This window comes from Atractosteus spatula, chromosome 3, assembly GCF_055471065.1.
Source record: "Atractosteus spatula isolate fAtrSpa1 chromosome 3, fAtrSpa1.hap1, whole genome shotgun sequence".
Lineage (NCBI taxonomy): Eukaryota > Metazoa > Chordata > Actinopteri > Semionotiformes > Lepisosteidae > Atractosteus > Atractosteus spatula.
The window spans coordinates 32204265-32224197 of record NC_142708.1 but is presented as its reverse complement, the minus strand read 5'-3'; the positions used below and the strand labels follow the sequence as shown (position 1 = coordinate 32224197).

General features: G+C 37.5%; 1 protein-coding gene across 3 annotated transcripts in view; it reads left to right on the top strand.

Moving 5' to 3' along the window:
- The window catches only part of lhfpl2a (LHFPL tetraspan subfamily member 2a), a 92927-nt gene that overhangs the window by 34994 nt on the left and 38000 nt on the right, over positions 1-19933 (top strand). For 2 of the 3 annotated variants that reach the window (XM_088910674.1, XM_088910673.1), the window contains exon 2: positions 66-129. The exons of the other annotated variant lie outside the window; for it this stretch is intronic. The gene's annotated coding sequence lies outside the window, so the exon portion shown is untranslated. The remainder of the gene's footprint in view (positions 1-65; positions 130-19933) is intronic. 3 annotated transcript variants of the gene reach the window in all.

Genomic DNA, 19933 nt, shown 5'->3' with positions numbered 1-19933 from the left:
CCCAGATATACACTGAGGTGACAGCATGTTTCAAATTGATTGAATATGTTGTCGTTGCTTTTCAGATAACACTGAGTTGTTGTTTCCACAACCGTGCTGGCAGCCTGCTTGGAAGAGAAGGTACTGGAGGTAGGCCTGCATTTCTAAATAACACTATTTCAGTTGTAGTCAGAGGATCCATAATCGGGGGTTCTCTAATTGCTGAAAAGCAGGTGCCAAATCTAATTAAACATAGTGTCTGATGTAAGCTATTCTAAACTGGAATGATCTGAGAGAGGAGCAGAGATTTGGAAAACTCTTAACAAAATATCAACCTGATCTTTCTCTGTGTTTTGTACATAATTCAAAGAACTAAGTTTTTGACTTAATAAAAGAATCAGTGACTGCCGTAACATGACATTCACTTTTCAGCGTTTAAAAATGAATGAAGCTAAAAGCACCAGGAATGGAATAGTTAGGGGAGAAATCTGATGTGAAAAAAATGTCAAAAAGCAGTTCTGCCCTGTTGCACTTTGAACTTTTATTGCATTATTTGATAATCATGAGCACCAGATCATCTCCATAATACCCTTTTCCTTCAGCACAAAAAAGAGAGATTCACAAGAGCTGTAGCACCTGAGAACCTATTTCAATGTCAGTTTGGGGCTGGAAAAAACTACAACATCTTATAAATCAATATGCAGTAATCCCACATTAATACATTTGATATTGGACCTTTATTCCTTGGTATTCTACTGTTTAGCTACCTTTAGGTATGTGTGGGTAGGGTTATGTGTATTTAAATTTGTGGATTTTTATGTGTAAATAAGAAGAATTTATTTTTTTGACATTGTACATTGTACATTTATTTTGCAGGGCTCAGAAAACAGTAAAATGTGCTCTACCTGTTGGTAATCTAGTTAAAATCTAGTTAAGTGTACATATAGCATGTAATCATGTGTTCAGAAGTATCATAGTAGACTGCAACACATTTGAGAAGGTGTAAACTTGTAGTTTAAGAAAATGTCTTTGGGCTAAAGTCTGTAAACAAGCAGGTGTGGGTTTCTAATTTTATTTTTTTTTGCTCGATTTATGTAGATTCTTCTAATCTCAGTGGGTGTTTTTCTTTTCAAGAGATATCTTTAAATGTCTTTTAATCAGCTGCAGACAGAAAACCCTTTTTACTAAGTCAAGTAAATCTCTGGAACTACATTCCTTAAACATTTCTTTGTGCATCATTGTTACAGATGTATACTTTTCAAAATGTACACTTTTTGTTATGAACAAATGTAGGCATTAGTACTATGCAGAGGTGCAGACAAGATTGCTGCAGTCATACTGTAAAAAAGTCAACTTTAATTGTTAGCAATGAACTGATGATGGTTCAGAAAATCCATTATGTAACTTATATTACAGGACAATGTGTCTCTGTGTATATAGTTCCTTTTATTAACATGAAAGAGGGATTTGTATTGTATAAGACCACCTGCAAAGACCATTTTAAAGAGGAAACTGTTGAAATAAACAGAATAATCAACCCTGAAGTACTTAAAATAGTTTTCTAAGTAGCTTTTTTCCCGTTGTAATTATGTGTTTTGAATTGTTTTTAGTTTGAATACTGGTATGGTAAAAAAAAGAAATATACAGTAAGAGTGTGACTATAGGGTTTTTGACTTATAGAAAAGTGTGTACAGTATGTAATGACTACTAATTAAATTTCATATAGAAAAACTTGTAGATACTGTCTCTGCAGTTATTCTTTTTTACTTTTCAATACTTTAAGGAAAATGGGTTTGATAAGGATGAAGACTAGTGGTCATCTCAGTAATACAATATGTTCGACAGCCCTTTGCCTGTGCAATGGATATTCAGATTGACATTTGGTCGACTGTGCTCCCTAGGGTATATTTCAGACAATGCCCCATGATAGTAACTGATCTAGTAGCACTAAGATGAAACTGACAGTTTAAGTACGTCTGCTTTTAGAACACACAAATGTGTCATATTGCTTCATCTTCTAGCCTGCATGTTTAATAATGTAACATGTTAACAAACTCTAAAATCTGTAACAAACTTTGTCCTACTCAGGAAAAAGAGAGTTATTTGGAAATCGTTTATTTTGCCTTGGCAGTAGAGCCTGCTACCATCTCATTGTGTTCTTTTCTGATCAGTAAAGAGTTTTCTGGCATGATAGCTGTATTACTGTATGACCACATTTTTCTCATTGCAATAAAAATCCAATAACGGTAGATGGCCTTAACAGAAAATACCCACCAAACTGTTAACAATATAGGCTTGCTGGTTGGAAGTTGAATGTTGTTTTATTCCATTTTCATGTGAAAAGGCCAGAGAAGTTAATGTTTTTATCAGCACTAATTTAATGAATATGCATAGAGTTGTGTCTGCAAAGTATTGTTGTTAAATATGGTAGCCTTTCTTTTTGGAACTGCTGTGGGTGCAAGTCAACCTGACTGACATAATTAGGCACAAATAATGGAATTTAGCAAAATGTTCAATTCAGTTTTGTCTGTCCATACCGTTAAACTGCTAAATGATTATATGTTTCCAATTACAGTATGTCACAAGACAGACTTCAGCTCAACAGAAAAAAACAACTTTGCTCTTTGTTTCTCTGGCCAAGGAAACAAAGATCAAAGACTTAAAGAATGGTGCAGCTTCTTTGCTTGCAAAATTACCCTACACTTCCTTGCTGTAGGATCATTACAGCAGTTTATGTAAGATTTCAGATTTACATTAGATGTGGTTACAGCCTTTGTCATTACAGTACGTATGTCTATAATTGATAAAGTGATTAGCTGTATTTGCTACTTTTTCATGTATTGATCAATCCTGTAATATTGTCTGTGAGTGTAACCTGCTTGTGAGTGTTAACCACCATTGATTACTTTTTGTAATGAGTTTCTGTTGTTTTTTTCAAAATATTTTTGTATTCTGTCACTGGTTTTGTGGGCTAGTTTATATCACCTCAGTTGTAGAGGCAGTCCCTGTGGTTTATTTGTGAACAGTATTGTCCCAGTTGTTGACCGCCGAATTTGGCTTCTGTGTGGTGTTCCTGATACAGGACAGATGTATATTTATGTCATTTTTATCAATTTTTTCTCAAACAGTTGTGGGAGTATGGAACAAGCTACCTAGCCATGTAATCAAAGTTGATACCCTGGTTTCTTTCACGAAATGGTTATTAATAACCAAATGCACTAGATAGGCTAGGCAACCTTTTCTTGTTTGCAACACGTTCTTAAGTTTTAAATGATATCTTGAATATTTAGAAAAAGTGTTTTTAAGAAGGTTGCTTGTAACAGAAATGTCTTTATATATTTTAAATCTGTTCATTTCCATTTCAAAATATAATTTTAAAGGCCATTGTTTGAAATACAGGGAGTGTATTGCCTACTATAAATAAAAATTTTGTTTACTCATTGATACTCATGTCAGTATCTGAAACAATAATGTCAGTGGACTGTGGTGTTTGTGGACTGACTTATATACTGTACATTACAGAACATTTTTATAACAATGTCAGCACACAATCAAGCCCATCATTTTTAACCCTCCTCTGAGAGGTTTATCTTCGTGGAAGAAAAATGGCTTCAGAAAAGTCAAGAACTGCTGAGTAAAAAAAGTAACAAAAGTTCTATTCATTGTACAGTACATACATAGCAAGGTTAGGGGTGCTGAAATTAATGCGCTGTCGTACAGAGAATGTAATTGAATTTGCAGCTCAAATCCATAAATAACGCTCTTTTGTGGATGGATTTGCACAAGCTCTGGCTTGGACTAGTATTTTATACTTGCATGTCAAGATTTTTCATTTGGAAACAGTTGTTTCCATTATGGGGGGAGAAGGAACTGTAGACCAACAAGATAAGATCACAGCATGTCTGAGGCCATTTTCTCCAGGGAGCGAAGGAACCAACAACTCTGCTTAACTGTGATTTGATCATTATGCTCCAAGTTTGGCTAATGGACGGAAGTTTTGGCACAAAGTGTCTGGATTTATAGACACTGTAAGGTAATGGCTAGGAGGAAAACAGACATCCCCATTACCAGGGACAAGTGTTTGTAAAATCCTAAACCACTGCAGTGTATTATTTCCTACCCTTCAGGGTTAATACTAGGAAGGCTGCTTAATTTCTGAAAAAAATGTGTGAAAAACAGTGCTGAATGACTTTGTTGTAGAATGTGTTCTGTAACAGCTTTTATTGCCTAAATTGGGTTCACTTAAGCTTCTTTTAATGAAGCATTTGTCAAAAAAATATTTTGTCAGAGAAAATGTATTAATTGGGTGGCATGGTGGTGCAGTGGTTAGCATTGGCGCCTAGCAGTACTGCGGTACTGGGTTCAACTCCTGGAGTGCAGTCTGTGTGGAGTTTGTATGGTCTCCCCATGTTCACATAGGTTTCCTACAGGTGTCCTGGTTTCCAGCCACATTCCAAAGACATACAAGTTTTAGAATGTCTGTATGTTTCTATGGTAACTCTTGTCCTTCTAGTATGAATACAATTATTCTTACTGCTCTTTTCATTACAGAGGAGAACAAAAGGAAGAACGCTTATCATATGCTATTGTGCAATGCCCCTTTGCACTTGATAAAAACACTCTTATGTTCCTCATCTTTTTCTTCCAAACACTCACTGTTGAGAATTGTTTTTCATAATAAAACAATTTCTTCTAGGTGGCACAGTGGTTACTAATAATACAATAAACTTTATTTTATATAGCGCCTTTAAAGGTGGCTTCTCAAAGCGCTTTACAGAATGACAACAACAATAAATAAAAAGAATATACAAGATCAAACACAATTACAATATACTGTACAGAGGAGACTCTGGATGGTGGTACTAAGAAAAGTAGAAGCAGAGGGGTAAAGAATGGAACCAATTAAGTAAAGGCTCTTCTAAAGAAGAAGGTTAGCTTTGCTGCCTCGCAGCACTGGGGCCTTGGGTTCATTTCATGGGGTGCTGTCTGTGGAGAGTTTGTACATTTTCCCCATGTTCATGTGAGTTTCCTCCGGGTGCTCTAGTTGCCACCCACAGTCCAAAGACACAGGTTATTTTAATTGGTTTCTAGGAAAACTGGCCCTTGTGGGAGTGTGCGTGTCTGCGTACACGTGTGCCCTGCAATGGACTGGTGTCCCATCCATGGCGTATCCTGCCTTGTGCTGTAGCTCCCCCGCGACCCTGTAATAGATAAACTGGTTAGAAAATATAGAGATGGAAAATGCATTAAGCTCTGGTTTTCCTAAAATGGAAGTGGCGGGACATCAAGAATTCATTCAGCACATTTAGTACCTAATAGCTTTTATGTTCAGCATTGGTTTCTTACACAGCCCCACCTGGGAACTGACTCCTGTCACTAACTGTAGTGGCAGGATACATATCTGGTGGAGCACGCTGGCAGGTCTCCATCAGAGCTCTTGTGAGTTCATTGCAGGATAATGGTTCACTGCCTCTGGCCCTGGGCAATGTTCCAAGATGACCAGCTTGTCTAAATGACATCACCCCCAGCTGAATTGGATATGCCCAGGTGGACAGGAATGTTGTTCACGCTCAGACCCCTTTAGTGGCATACAGTAGCCATTCAACCATTGAAGGACATTTTGCTCTTTCCCTCTCAGGATTTTCACTGTGCTTGCTACCTGCTTGCTTTCAGTGAAATATGGTGAAAAGGAGCGGGCTGTTGATCATTTTAATTCAGGTTTTTGGATGCTTGGTTTAGGGTGAAATGAAACTGGAATTTTTTAAAGCTTTAACTTTTCTGTCATCCAATTAATTTACCTGTGTCAGGGGAAATAGCCTTCAACCCTTCATTGACAAGTCTGTTTGATTTTCATTGCATTTCCACATTTCATAGTTAAGCAGTTTTTGAAGTGTAGTTACTACACTTTGATGTGTTAGAGACATGCTTTGTAATGTAGTGAGATGCTTTTCACTGTCCATACAGTATTGGAACACGCATTTGTTGACAACCATCACCAGGCTGGGAGAACAACAAAGAATTAGCATACACAGCAAAAGATCTTTTGTCCCTAGCTCTCATTTGCCTGTATATAAATGTGATAGAGGCTTCTTCTTGAGCAAGCAAGTCATTTCATAATAATTTGCAAGCAAATTATTTCATTATCATGTGAAGAATTACAACTGTAGACAAAGGTTTGTATACTACACTTTTTACTTTTTACTGCATGTTTATATACTTTTTATATAATATTATCATTCAGATGATAGAGTTACATGGATCTTGAATATGAAAAGAGCAATATTAGAATTTAGCAATATTGGTGTTTCGCTTTACTAAGGATTACTGTGTAGAATAATCAGATTCTATTCAGTGCTCATAATGATTGTAAAGATTTCTATTTTCCCAAATTTCACACTGGCCCTGGTCAAAGATCTGGTAGATGAGCAAATTCGAAACTTGACACAACTTCTAACTGGTCATATATAAGGAGTGATGAATTTATGTACTTCGGGAATCTGCTGGGACAGAGAGGCCATTTAATTTGTGACAGAAACATGAAAAAGGTTAAGGCACCACAGCAGTGACAGTACTTATAATGACCAACATTAAAACTGCCTCTGTTTAAGTAAACCCCAAATGTGATAGTATCCCTTGCACATAATGGTATAATTTTTAAACAAATGTGATCCTGTACAACAATTCTCAGTGGAAAGCTGCTACTGTTTGAAAATTTGGCTTTTTTCTGTAGCTATCATATTCATATTATTTGCTATTAACCTGTACTACATAATAACCTTACTGCTACATTGCTTTACTATAGTATTTGATGACAATGGAACATTTTTAAATTAAACATGATATGTCACAAAAGGGCATTTTTAAAACATTCAATGAGAATTTATTTCCTTTTAATTTTTTATTTCATTAAACATTTAAGCTATCATATAACAATAGATAGGAAAATACCTGTAAGTTTGTATTGAGGTACTCTGTGTGTCAGGTGTCTCATTGGTTAAGTAATATGTTTTAGGTACAATCTTTCTAATCTACATCTGTCATGTCTTTGTTTCATGGCATTTAAGTTCAAATGGAAACAGTACCTCTGCTCTTGAGCTGTCTTGGGTTTTATATACATTTAAGAGGCTCTTTACTGTGTATAATGAAGACCCGGGGGATGAGAAAAACATTGACTTACTGTAGTAAGAAGGAAAACAATACAGTAACTCTGGGAAAACTGCATTGCTAAACTTTCTGTAGTTTGAAATATGTTGCTTATAGCTGCCTTTTTCTTTATTCATGGCACATCATGGTAAATTTAAAATTTGTTTTGTTGTGGTCATGTACTGGGTGAGCCAGCTAAAAGTAGCCACTAGATGATTAGTTATCATCGGCAATAGACAAGAATAACACGTGTGAGGTCGTTAAGTACTGTAAATACCTGTTGTTTGCTGGGTAGATGTTGGTGGTAGTTTCAATGTTGTTGTTACCTCCATCTTGGGAGGTGAGCAAGACAGGAGTTTATTTGAATTTGAATCGTGGATCTCATGGTATCTTAAGGTCGATTTGCATTGCAGTTCCTATTATGGATGGAGCAGCAGTACTGATAGCCTGAGTGCAGGGAGAGAAGATCTTTATCTGAAGAACTGGTGATAGTCCCTTCATCAATACTTCTGTAGAGCTTTTTATTGTTGTTTGTTTCAAAGCGGGGCTACTTTAAGCTGATTCACATTCAATCATAGGTACTTTGCAGACCTTCCTGCTTCGGTTCCCTTTTCTTAAGAAAGAAATTGGCTTAAACCGATGGTATGGGTAAGACCTGGAGCCGTTTAGCCAAATACTAACCGCAGCTAGAGAAATTCAAAACAGGCTGGACTGCCCACAACAAAATGTCTGAACATGTCAAATAATTATGTGGGAACTTGAGGAATAATTCCTACAGTGTGCTTTTCTGAGTGGAGTAACAACTTTTCTTTCCTTTGAAGCATTCTGTGTTTGTACAGATTCAGTTATCGATCTGGTCATGTTTCAGCTGTGTGAAAGAAATGAAGACCAATGATTTCAATGCATGCACTTCCACCACGGTCCATCTGGAGATTATTGCTGTACATTTGCTTTCTGGTTGCAGTAATAAAAAGTTCGGTGTGCTGAAGTTACATCTGTGGTACATATTCAACCATTGAAACTCTTGCAAAATTCATGATGAAGGCAGAAAAATCCTCTTATATTTCCTGATTATGTCAAACACAACAATGAGACCTGATAAGGGGAAATATAACACTGCAGGGTGGCATGGTGGTGCAGTGGTTAGAATTGCTAGCTTGCAGCACTGGAGCCCTGGGTTCAATTGTGGACCTGGTGTGGTAGCTGCGTGGATGTTTGTATCTCCTCCCTGTGTTTCCTCCATGCATTCGGGTTTTTCCCACAGTACAAAGTCATACTGGTAGGTTAATTGGCTTCTGGGAAAATTGGCCCTGGTGTGAGTGCATGTGTGTGCCCTGCAGTGAACTAGTGTCCCGTCCAGGGTGGCATCCATTACTTGCTGAGATCAACCTAAAATTGATGAAGAGGTTAGAAAATGGATAAATGGATAACTGAATGTATTCTATTAGCTACACTCAATCTACAGTGATTTTGTTGTGTGTATATATATACTGTATGTAGTGCAGCCTTTTCACTGGCTTTAAAGCACTTTGATTAACTTAGCTATTCTAAACAATTGTTTCTAATCATGCAGCTGGTAATTGGGGATAGTATTCTGTAAACATTAAGAATCTCTGGTCCCATCTCTTCTTCTTGTGGTATGATTCATGGGGGATCACGAATTTTAAGAGGGCTTATGTTTCTTGCAAAATGCCCTATCACCTTTCACAATCATTGTGCACATAGAGTCAGATTTATGAAGACAATAAATAAATCGAGGAGGGGGATAATTTCAAATCCCTGAGCTGTAGGGGTCACCTAACATGGAATAATATGTTAACATACTGAAAGCCCTTTGTGTATAGTTGTATAAACAATGAAGCTTGTATCTTGGGTTACAGATGCTGCCCTGTTAAACAAAAGGCTAAGGACATTATCCCAAAGTAATACCTCTCTGAAATTGCATTTTTCCTTATTTGTTAATACCAATCTCAAGTTGAAACACTGAGGTCGTGGCTGGCTAGTTTCACTGGGCTTAAGGGCTACTATTGTCCAAACAAGTGATTCAGTTTATTGAGAAAATGTGTGTTGCCTGTAGGAAGAAAAGGAAATTGGTAGCTCTGGAGGCAAATTCTTATTTCATATCTGGCTGCAACACCCCCTACCATCTTCAACTGATTGTTGTTCCTTAAAATGGAGCTTGCAATGTATTCAGGTTACTTCCTGCAAGTGTCAGCTGAGGAATACAAAAGCTTCCCCGTACTGCTCCAGGCCAAGACAGCATTTTATTTTAATATAAATATTTAATAACTTGAAATACTTAAAAAAAAAACATTTGTTTTGGATCTCTCAGCAGCAAACTTAAACAACATAGCTATAGTGGCAGGTGGAGGCTCTTTGAAATGGCACATTGCTGAGATGTTTCACTCGAGAGCTGTTGCTTCTCATTACTTTCTACAGGGTTTGCCCATTGAGGGTTTAAATGCCTGATGCACAGGAAAGGCTAGCCTCCTAAAACTGTACCCTGAACCTCTAGGTGAAGACTGGTCAGTATGACTCCTCTAATCTGTTCCACCGAAGAATCTTGTTCTGTAAGAGTGGCAGTCAAGTGAGGTTTCCTTTTCAAGGTGTGGATTCCCTTTTAGAAAGGGATCTCTGATTCACTCTATCCTCATCAAAGTCTGGTAAAAAATACAGATTCCTTTATTTTTGCCTAACACATACACTAAATGAAATCTTGTCCCTTTTCTTCAGTTCCTTTGCAATTCTTTCAGTTTATTTAAAGAAAGATCTATTACAATGCAGCATAAAACCAGACTTAAGTTCCCTCCTTTTTAAAAGCTGTTTTAAAAGCTTTGCAAATGTTGACAGCAGGAAGTGACTATATTGCTGACAGGTAAATTAAATTATTTTGAAATATTATTTCTGCTTTGTAAATGAGCCAAAACATTACATCAGAATATTCTGAGACTAGTTTGGAGATTTCATTACAGCAGCTGCCAGAAACCTTTCACTTGACTAACTTCCTGTTGTTAGTTCTCAACACAGTGATGTTGGTTACTATGACAACCCTGTTTAGACCTTAGACATCACAGGCATTAATCACAGAACCTTTGTCAGTTCTAATCCTTTTTATAGGAAGCCTTATTTTATTAGTAAATCATAATAATTAATGGAAATATTAATTATGGAAATATTTAAATGGAAGTTTTTAGACTGTACTGTATGTTTAGCATTTGATTTACAGTTCGTTTTGTAGCTTGAACAAAATGAAAAATAATATAAAATAATTAAAAATAATATGTAGGAATGTTAAAAAATTAAAAAAACCACCCTTAAAATAAAAATCTCTTTCAAAAAATGACTTGACCGCAAATACTGCATCAGGGCCTCCTTCAATTCTGCTATTTGATGCATTTAGACATTTTAAGGTCACCAGTTACTTGCTAAATTGCACAGAGTTTAAAATTGTTTACACTGGAGTGAGGTCTGTTTTCATGGCCTGATTCATTTAAATGATTTTCATTGTAATGCAGGGTGTAGCAGTGAGCAATTGAGGGAGGTGATGGGCTCCAGGCCCGCTCTGTGGTTTGAGACCTGCTTTGGGCCTCATTGTACAATCAGCGGATAGCTGTCTCCATTCCCACAGCTGAGGTAATCAGTTATCATTTAGCACTCATTCGTGCCGAGTGCTAATTGGATTTCAAGGAGGGTCATTGCTTCAGTCCATCTGCTCAGTTGAGTAGCCACCCGTGGGTAAGTGAATTATCATTTTTGAACCCCCCCCACCATCCCCCTCCTCCTTGTCCCGCACAAGAGCAGATTTAATTGAGTGATAGGAGTCTGGCTGCTGGCAGGGATGTTATTAGCAGATGTTCGAAAGAGGCGAGATGACTGTTCAGCCCCTGCACATGCCATTGTAATGCAAGAAGCAGGGAGGCTGTGCGGGCTGAGCAGTGATGGGAGAAGAGGAGCAGCAGCTGGGCTTTGTGTGCAGCTGGGGAGGGGGCTAAGTGCAGGTGGAGCTGTTTACACAGTCCCCACCAGGGCTGACAGCAATGTGAGGGGAGACTGGAGAGTTAGGAGCGCCCCCGATCTGTACTCCTGACACGTTTCCTTTATTGTCTCCTGCCGTTTCTTTCTCGCACATTTAGGGCTTTTCCTGTTTTGTGATTAAGTGTTGTAGGGGTTGTTTATTTACACTGTCCAGCTGTTTCTCTGATGGCCTGTGAGGTCTTCCTGGTGGCTAGCCATACTAGCTTTGTATGCACAGTATTTTCAAGCCGGCAGTACTGGTGAAGGTTATTTTAGACTGCAAAGTTCATTCTTTTGATAACACATATCAAATGTCAAGCTTTTATTGCCTAAACTCATAAAGCAAATTACAGCAAAGGCACACTAATCTTAATTGCTACTTCTGAAAATTAAGTTGTTGATAGGAGCATTCAACACTTGGTGATTCTGACAGATTGTTCCAAGATGCATTTTTAAAAAATGATTATGTTTTGCTGATGGGTGTTTTTTTTTTAATAAGATTTTTAGGACCCCCAAAAAGGCATATAATGAGAGTTTTCAATGCACAGTTTTGGCAAATCTGTCTGCCATGGGCAAACGAAGTTGCCACTTGTGAATTCACATTTTCTGCTAAAAGTACTACCCTAAAAGTATTCTCATTAAAAATGAAACACAACATTTTGGCTGTGGAGCCTTCTTCTTCACACCCAAAGAAGGCTCTACAGCCAAAACGTTATGTTTCTTTTCTTCTCTTTTCAGCATGGAATAAACCTTTGCAGCCTACGCATGCAGACACAGCTTCCTACAGTACTTGAACTTCTGAATCAAAATGCTTTGTAAAATAATTATATAAACAGAATTGCTTATTTTCAGCTCCTGTATATACTGTAAAACTGAATGAAAACTAGTATTTGTTTTTAAAGTACGTGGTGGCACCTTTGTTTTTCTGGGGTAGAGCGGTGTAATGCAGGCCTGGGTTTATTTGAACTGCCGAGCACACTTGAAGGTTGGCCGACGGTTGATTTAAATTAGAGCTGCCCTGGAATTCAGACGGTTTGTGTTTTCTCTACGGGTGGGATGCTCCACCCAGGCAGAAAGTTCCCTCTAATGTGACTTCATCTGGAAAGGGCAAAGCTCCATCCATCTGCAATCAGCGATAATTTAGCAGCCCCTCTTCATGCAGTCAAGATCAAGCTTCATTTTGTTTTTTTTTCTATGGTCTCTCTCCAGGCTAGGGAGAGAATCAGAGTTTCCAGTGCCTTTGGATGGATATCAAAACCCACAGCTCTGTAACAAAATGTGGCCTACAGCACACAACTGAAATGCATTTAAAGGTTATAGTAACTGTTACTTCATCTGTTTTAAAATAGGTGTCTTGGACGTGAAAGTTTTTTGTTCTCTCAGTTTCTGTGAAATTGTCACCTTTGGTCATTCATAAATGGTTTTCATGCTTTCAACACAACTAATGTTCTGTGGAACGAACGGGCCGAGATTGTATACCCCAGTCAATCTGTATACAGTCCACAGCTCAGAACAGCAAAGTGCAAAGTGAATATGCTCAAATTTGATTTAAATATACATTATTAGACCTAGACACTTGTATGAACTGTGATATTACTAATATTACAGAAACAGAATTAATCAAAGCTGAAGAAGAGGGCTGCATTGTGGATTAAGTAAAACAAGGCTGATTGACGAGGAGTACTGCATTTAAGAAAATCTAAAACTTGCACAGCTAGTGATGGGAGAGCCACCAGACCCTTGTGAGCACGTATGGGTTAAACCGAAGGGAAAATTTGATAAGAGCTTTTAAAGAGATCAGTGAGGTCATTTCCAAACCACTAACACAATGTTTTTGCCAGTCATTAAAAGCTTGGGAAATTCCAGGGCTGCCGACATGTAATACCAATATACAAAAGGCAGGATCTGCTGACCCAGGTTAACTAAAACCTGTCATCCTAACATGCATACAATTTAGATATCAGAAGCCATCATTAAGGAAAAAAATAAATCATATTTCTGCAGTAATGCTATTATTGAGGACATCGACATAAGTTCCATAGAGGACAATTTTGCTTTTTCGAAGAAGTCATAAAAAATGCTGATACTTGCAGCGCTTACAACGTTGCATATCTGGATTTTCAGAAAGGTTCCCCATGAGTGAGTTCCTCATTTATTTATTTGAAATTTGCTTCTATATAAGACACAGAGGGTAATAGTAGGACAGAGAATGTGCTGTGTGGTGTGTGACTTAGATATTCACTATGGCGGGACTGCTGTTTTTCTTGTACTGTATGTATGGATGATATAGGTCAAGGTAGTAGCAGCACATTTGTCTAATTTCTAATGATACAAGTCTGGAGGAACTGTATTTTGGCCAACTACCAAAATACAATTAGGGCAATACAGGAAGAACTAAATAGAATCCAGAACGGCTAAATGAAAATTCACTCTTAGAAAATCTGAAGCTTTGCATTAAAGTCAGGAAACTAGTGCATAGTGAATAGGTGCAACAGTAGAAACCAGGGGGCAAAAATTACGGTTTGTAAGAAATTCATTGTCTTTAGCATGTAGGAAATGTAAAAAAGGTTTCATGATCCGGAGATGGCAACATACTGTATCTGGAAGGTGTTTAAAATAACTAATTTTGCATATTCAGTGTCAATATTATAAAATGTATTTTTTACAGAGAGTTTCAATTACCAGGACACATAGCGGAGTAAGAGGTGCTGGGATTTTTCAAGTCTAGGCTAGATGATACGATAAATTCACTCAGTATATTGGAGTTTGAGAACTCAAAATATTTCGGCACTGGTAGACTAAAGGAGTTACTCTCACTATTCAAAACATTTTGGGTAAAGGGATTCAAAACTCAGATATGACTATCGGATTTCCAGTGCCTGATTCTTCCATCCATCTACCCATTTTCTGTCTATCCAATACAGGGTCGCTGTGGGAGTCAGAGCCTTTCCTGGCAAGCAGTGAGTGCAAAGCAGTGCATGATGCCAGTCCATCATAGGGCAGACAAAAACACAAAACACGCACACACTCACACCAGGGCCAATTTTCCCAGAGGCCACTACCAGAAACCTACCAGTATATCTTTGGACTGTGGAGGACACCGGAGCACCCAAAGCAAACGCCAACATGGGGAGAACATACAAGCTCCACACAGATAACACCCCATAGAAATGTGCTTTGAGGCAGCAATGCTAACCACTGCACCACTGTGCCACCTGTCCAGGATTCACTTTGCTGAAAGATTTGCACTGCATGCTGCCGTTATCAAAAACAAAGTTTAAAAGTCATGTCAAAACAGACAAAAGACAAGACAGCTGTTCCCTAGAGGAGGAGAAAGTAGCACTGTGATCTGTATAAACTACTGTTGCCGCTCTTTCACATTTGCTGTTTCTGAACTTGGACCAGTTTTTCCAGCTGCTTTATGTGGGTTCCGTTCTCTTACTCTCTCACTCTAAAGCCTTTCCTTAGCTGCAGTGTGCAATGTGGCAACTGCTTGGACTGGTAATGCAGAAGCTTGTTAATCTTTCTGGATTAGTGCATAATTTTTCCACCAACAGTGTTCTGCCCTTTAAGGTGCTAAAGTAAGTGGGGAAAAATGAAAGGGAAAGGAAAAGAGGTACCCGACAGCTGACAAGCAACTGCACACTAAAGTAAGAAGATAGTGCAGCTTGTATTCATTGTGATAGCAATACTTCCAATTAATCCGAAACATAAAATAAACAGCAGGACCACAAGAATGCAGGTCGGAATGTACATTTAAAATGACCACATAAAAGTTGTATCTTATAATACAATTATAATTTGTGTTCTTCTGGGGTTTCTTGGAAGCTTTCTACAGCCTAAGGCAGGAATGCACAGCTCAGGTTCTCCAGCACCAGAGACCAGCAGACCTCCTGACTGCTTTTCCATTAGTACAGAGACATTAGTAAGGTTTCAGAAACAGGTGATTTCAGTTCTTATCCAGTTTAACTTGACGCTGTGTTTTTTTTTTGTAATTTGTAGCTTATAAATTATTTGTTTTGAAGGATTGATTCTGAACACAAATTTTACTAGAATATGGACACAATTCCTTATTCTCAGTAACTACAGTATGAACTTATTATTGGGAATGATGTGTACCACACTCATCTTCAAGGCCTATGTATGTAATTGCACCATCATCATACTTATTATTATTAAAACTTTGTTTTTTAAGTTGTGTTCAATTGCCATGTTTTATAGAGGATATGGGGGTGGGTTTACCATGACTGCATATGTAATGAAAAATTACTAAAACCTGTTCAGTACTGAAAACAATGTTGTTAGTAGAGGTATTACAAAAGCAATCAACTATATTTTGATCGATACTATTCCAAATGTGTTTTTTTGGATTCAGATAGATGGCGTTTTCGTTTATCCTGTTGACTGCATTCATGGAAGCAGCTGTGTTACAAGAATGGATGTTGGGGGTTGTGTTTTGTAACTTGTTCTCTTGTGGAATGTTTCTAATAGAGGGGTATTTATTTGCGTAGAAGGGGCGCAGGATAGCTCAGTGGAAGTGGCACACCTAGCAAAGAGCTCATTACTGATACAGCTTGAATTTGCTAGTGAGGTGTGAGGCAATTCAGTTTTTGTTCAGCTGCGACATTTGTTCCAAGAAGACCAGTTACTCAGCCTTTGTGAGTCCTGTGAACTGCTGGTGAGACAGTTGTTGAGTTCTGTCAAAATCCACTGTTTTCAGAGAAACTAAGAGAGAGAAGTTACGTTTTTTGCTTGCAACAGTGAGTCACATTCTTTGGTGGTCCTGGGCAGCTGATACTAAGAAAGAAAGGTGCTTTCTTTCACTAAATGGTTTCTCTCCTAGTGGGCCCTACAGGAGCAATAAAAGGGGCAGTGATTTGTAACTTGGGTTTTCGGCTGTTTATGTATTTTTGCTTTTGGCAATAATTTATGGAGAATGCTTTACTCGGAAATGGATTTCTAAAGACAGTGAAACCAAACACGGCCTCATTTATGTTGAAATTTGAAAGTAAAATTGTTTTACCACACAGTAGCATCACTCTTCATTCTTCAAGCAGTAGTTTGGTTGATGAATAGTTTAAACAGTAACCATGTGCATTTCCAAAAAGCATTTCTTTAGAGATGTTTAATTTTCTGCATATATATATGAAGGAATACCTCAACTTGTGCGAGTAGCACTTTTTGTATTGTTTACAAACTGGTCTTAACAAAAATGTTTCTGGATGGCCTACCATTAAACAAGACTTTAGTACAGGGTAATCTGAAAATGTCTGACATGAACCTACAGTAAATCCTCAGACAACACAATCAAGACCTCATCTGTCATTCAGAGGGATGATAACTAAACCTTTAGATTTTGAAAGAGATCACCAGTAAAATGTTCACTGCTTGTTCTGCTGATCCCACTATTTTTGTAACTAAAGAAATAATGTTTTTCAGAACCATAAATCTCCTTTATGTCCTCTATGCAGTGTTTTCCATGCACCCTCTGGAATATCCACTTTGCACTTTTTAGCCGCCAGTTCTGATAAGTCAGTTTTATCTTTCAGAGGCATGTTTTGTCTTAAAATTATGATCATAAAAGCAGATTCTGAAACAAACTTATTTTAAGAGCAAATAAAACCCTTTCCATTATTGCAACGATTTTGAGACATTGAGTTAAATTTGCCATCAGTAATAATTTCTGAAGTGTTTGGACAGATACATGCATCCATCCATTTTGTAACTGCTTTATCCAATAAAGGGTGGTGGGGGAGCAGGAGCCTATCCCAGCAAAGCAGTGGGCGCAAGTTCATCACTGGACACCAGTCACCACCTGGACACTGGTCCAGTTGGATGGGCTGGATGGACTGGATACCAGTGGATGTCCCTCACTGGACAGACACACAGACACAAACACGCACACACTTACACGAGGGCCAATATCCTTATCAGTTAATTAACTTATCAGTATGTTCTTGGACTGTGGGAGCACATACAAACTCCATGCAGATAGCATGTCAGGAATTGAACCCGGGTTCCAAGTGCTGCATCGTGCCACCTCAGCTAAGTACATTAGTACACAATGTATCACTTTAAGAAGAACTTATGGAATTACATATGGCTACGTAAGAGTGCCAGTGACTGTTTATTTTATTCATATTAATTAAATGAACATTAATATTCTTGACTTGTTTGCTTTTATCAACATTTAGTTGTATTTTCCTTATGTACTTGCTACATTGTGTAAACTGTGCACTGGACAGAACTGAATTCTCATTTCCCTTCAGTGTCACTGGAGCTGGAAAATATTATGCCGGGTTTGTAAAAAATCTAGTGGCAGCTATGAAAGAAAAGAGAATGCTAAAAACATGATGAGATTCACATGTGTGGCATATGTCCCAGCACTGACGCAATTTAAGTTTTGTTTCCATCAAACTATTACTCCTATGTAATGTATATTGTATTAGTAAAGTGGAATCTAAATCGGCTTTTTATGTATTTAACGTAATAACTATTTTCCAAATATTTGTTTCCTTAACTAATGTATGTTAAACATAATGATAATTTTAAGGGTAACTTTGTTACTTGTAATTGAATATTGGTAATTGGTCAAATATAAGAAAAAGGTTTCTCTATGTGTATCTGCCTAGAGGCAATGTGGTCATTTAGGTTTGTTTCTCTTTCAGATTATTTAGATTTACTCCTGTGACTTGTTTCAAAACTCTGCTAGCCTTGAGTATTAAACATCTCAGGTGAAAGCAGACTTGACAATCAACTGGTTGCTCTTAGATGACAAGATGAACTCTCTTAATGGATTGTGCTAGTAAACTTGTGTCGTCTGCGTCACCAGGTTTAATTGAATCATACACTGCTACTCCAAAAATGCCCACAACAGGGTTAGAATTCAAGAAATAAAAGCACTCAATGATAAAGACAGTACTGACCAGTTGTTTTGAACTTTTTTTGCTCTTGAGGAAAAGCTTTAATGAAATCTAAAATCAGATTTGCAGTCTTTAAATCAAAGGCCAAGGTTCAACAATTGATCACATCTTTCCCTTTGTTCACATTATATACTGACAATGCTGCTGTGTTAAAATTTCTAGTTGCCTTGTTTTGCAGCAGAGATATATTTTTGTGTTTTTGCTTACCTGTGACCACAATATACATTTCTTAATGACATTCAACCTTGAGTTAAATAGGACCTCTTTGTCTAAAAGGGAAAAGAAAGAACAAAAAGTATTTAAAGATAGTGGGGGGCATCTTGCTCATCATTAATATTATATCACAAGAAACACCTTCTCTTCTACATATTCTTAAGGTTTAATCTTTGTTGAAGGTGAAGAATTTGTTTATGTAAGGATTCCACACACCTATCTACCTTTATATTGCTTCATGCTATTCCAATCATATCAATTTGACTTTCTTGTTTGTAGTGAATTAGTTAAATAATCTAATCCTTGCAGTATACAGTATTATACTATCGTAATATACCCATCATGTTTTTGTCATCTTGGAAACAGGTTGGTACGGAAATTCCATTGACTGGATTATCTAAAAACATAGGAATGTATATGGTGCAGCTTCAAAAAGAGACTTGAAAATGGTGTATATTCATACACCCAATATCATGTGGTAAAAAGGTATATAATGTGTGCCTCTTATGGTTAAGAATTTAGGAATGTTGGACATGTATTACTATTTCTATAATCCGTGCAGTTGTTAACATAATCCATTGTATCATTGCTCAGGAAAAATAATCTTTCTCTAAATTCCTGTTAAAATCCTCACCTGCCTTACCCACATTCAACTTTTTCCATCTTAACTCATATCTAGGTGTTTGGTATTTCAAAGGCAAATGAAGAGAGGTCTATTAGTCATTATTAGTAAGTAACTTTGGGATCGATTTAGTTGGATAGTTCTACATAAATGGAAGGTATTATTATTATTATCACTAGTATTTGGGGATTGTGGAGCCAGTCCTTAAAACGGGTGATTTTCCTTTTTAAACGAAAGGTGCATTATTTTTACATTTATTACAGAAAAATAATACATTCTTTTGGAAAAAAGCAGATGGCATTGTGTTACCTGATCATAATCCATTTTTCTGCTTGCTTTTGACTGTTATGTACTGCTGTGCTAAAAGTTTCAGAAAGGTCTCTGCTCCTCTACAAGAGGTATTTCCAAATAACAGGCCTGATTCAAATCTAATTTCAGGAGTAGCATTGCATTCCCGTATGTCTTTGTCTTGAGGGTAAACCAAGCTGGGTAAGCCTGCCAGAACTCAACCGTGCAGCATGATCTCTGCCAGAGATGCATCTGATTCATTTAGTTTCCAGACAAGCTCGTGCATAGCGAACATTATATCCATACCAAGGAAATGCAATATGATGAGCTCTGTGTGGATGAGCTCTGGCGTTTAAAAGAAGTGATTGTAAAACTGCATGATGGGTATAGTTTGCAATAATTTTTTTTTGGCTAATCCTCTTACAACGAGCAGTGTTTTTTAAGCATACCCTCAGCATGCTGAAAAAAGTTACTAGGCTAAAGGCTATACTGTCTGGGGCAGTCCTTAAATAGCATGCAAACTGTAGCCATGTCATAGCAAAAACAAATAATTCCACAAATTACTTATACCCCCTATACTGAAACCTTCAGGAGTGTTGAGTTGAGTGTTGCTTTGTTAACCTTGTTCTGCCAGTAAACTATGGCTGGCGTGCACCATTTATCAGTAGGCATATGTTTATCATGCCTGTTTTATGGCATCTTTCTTGGGGGTAAATGTTATTCTTAGTTTTAGGCTTTTCTTCTGGACAGC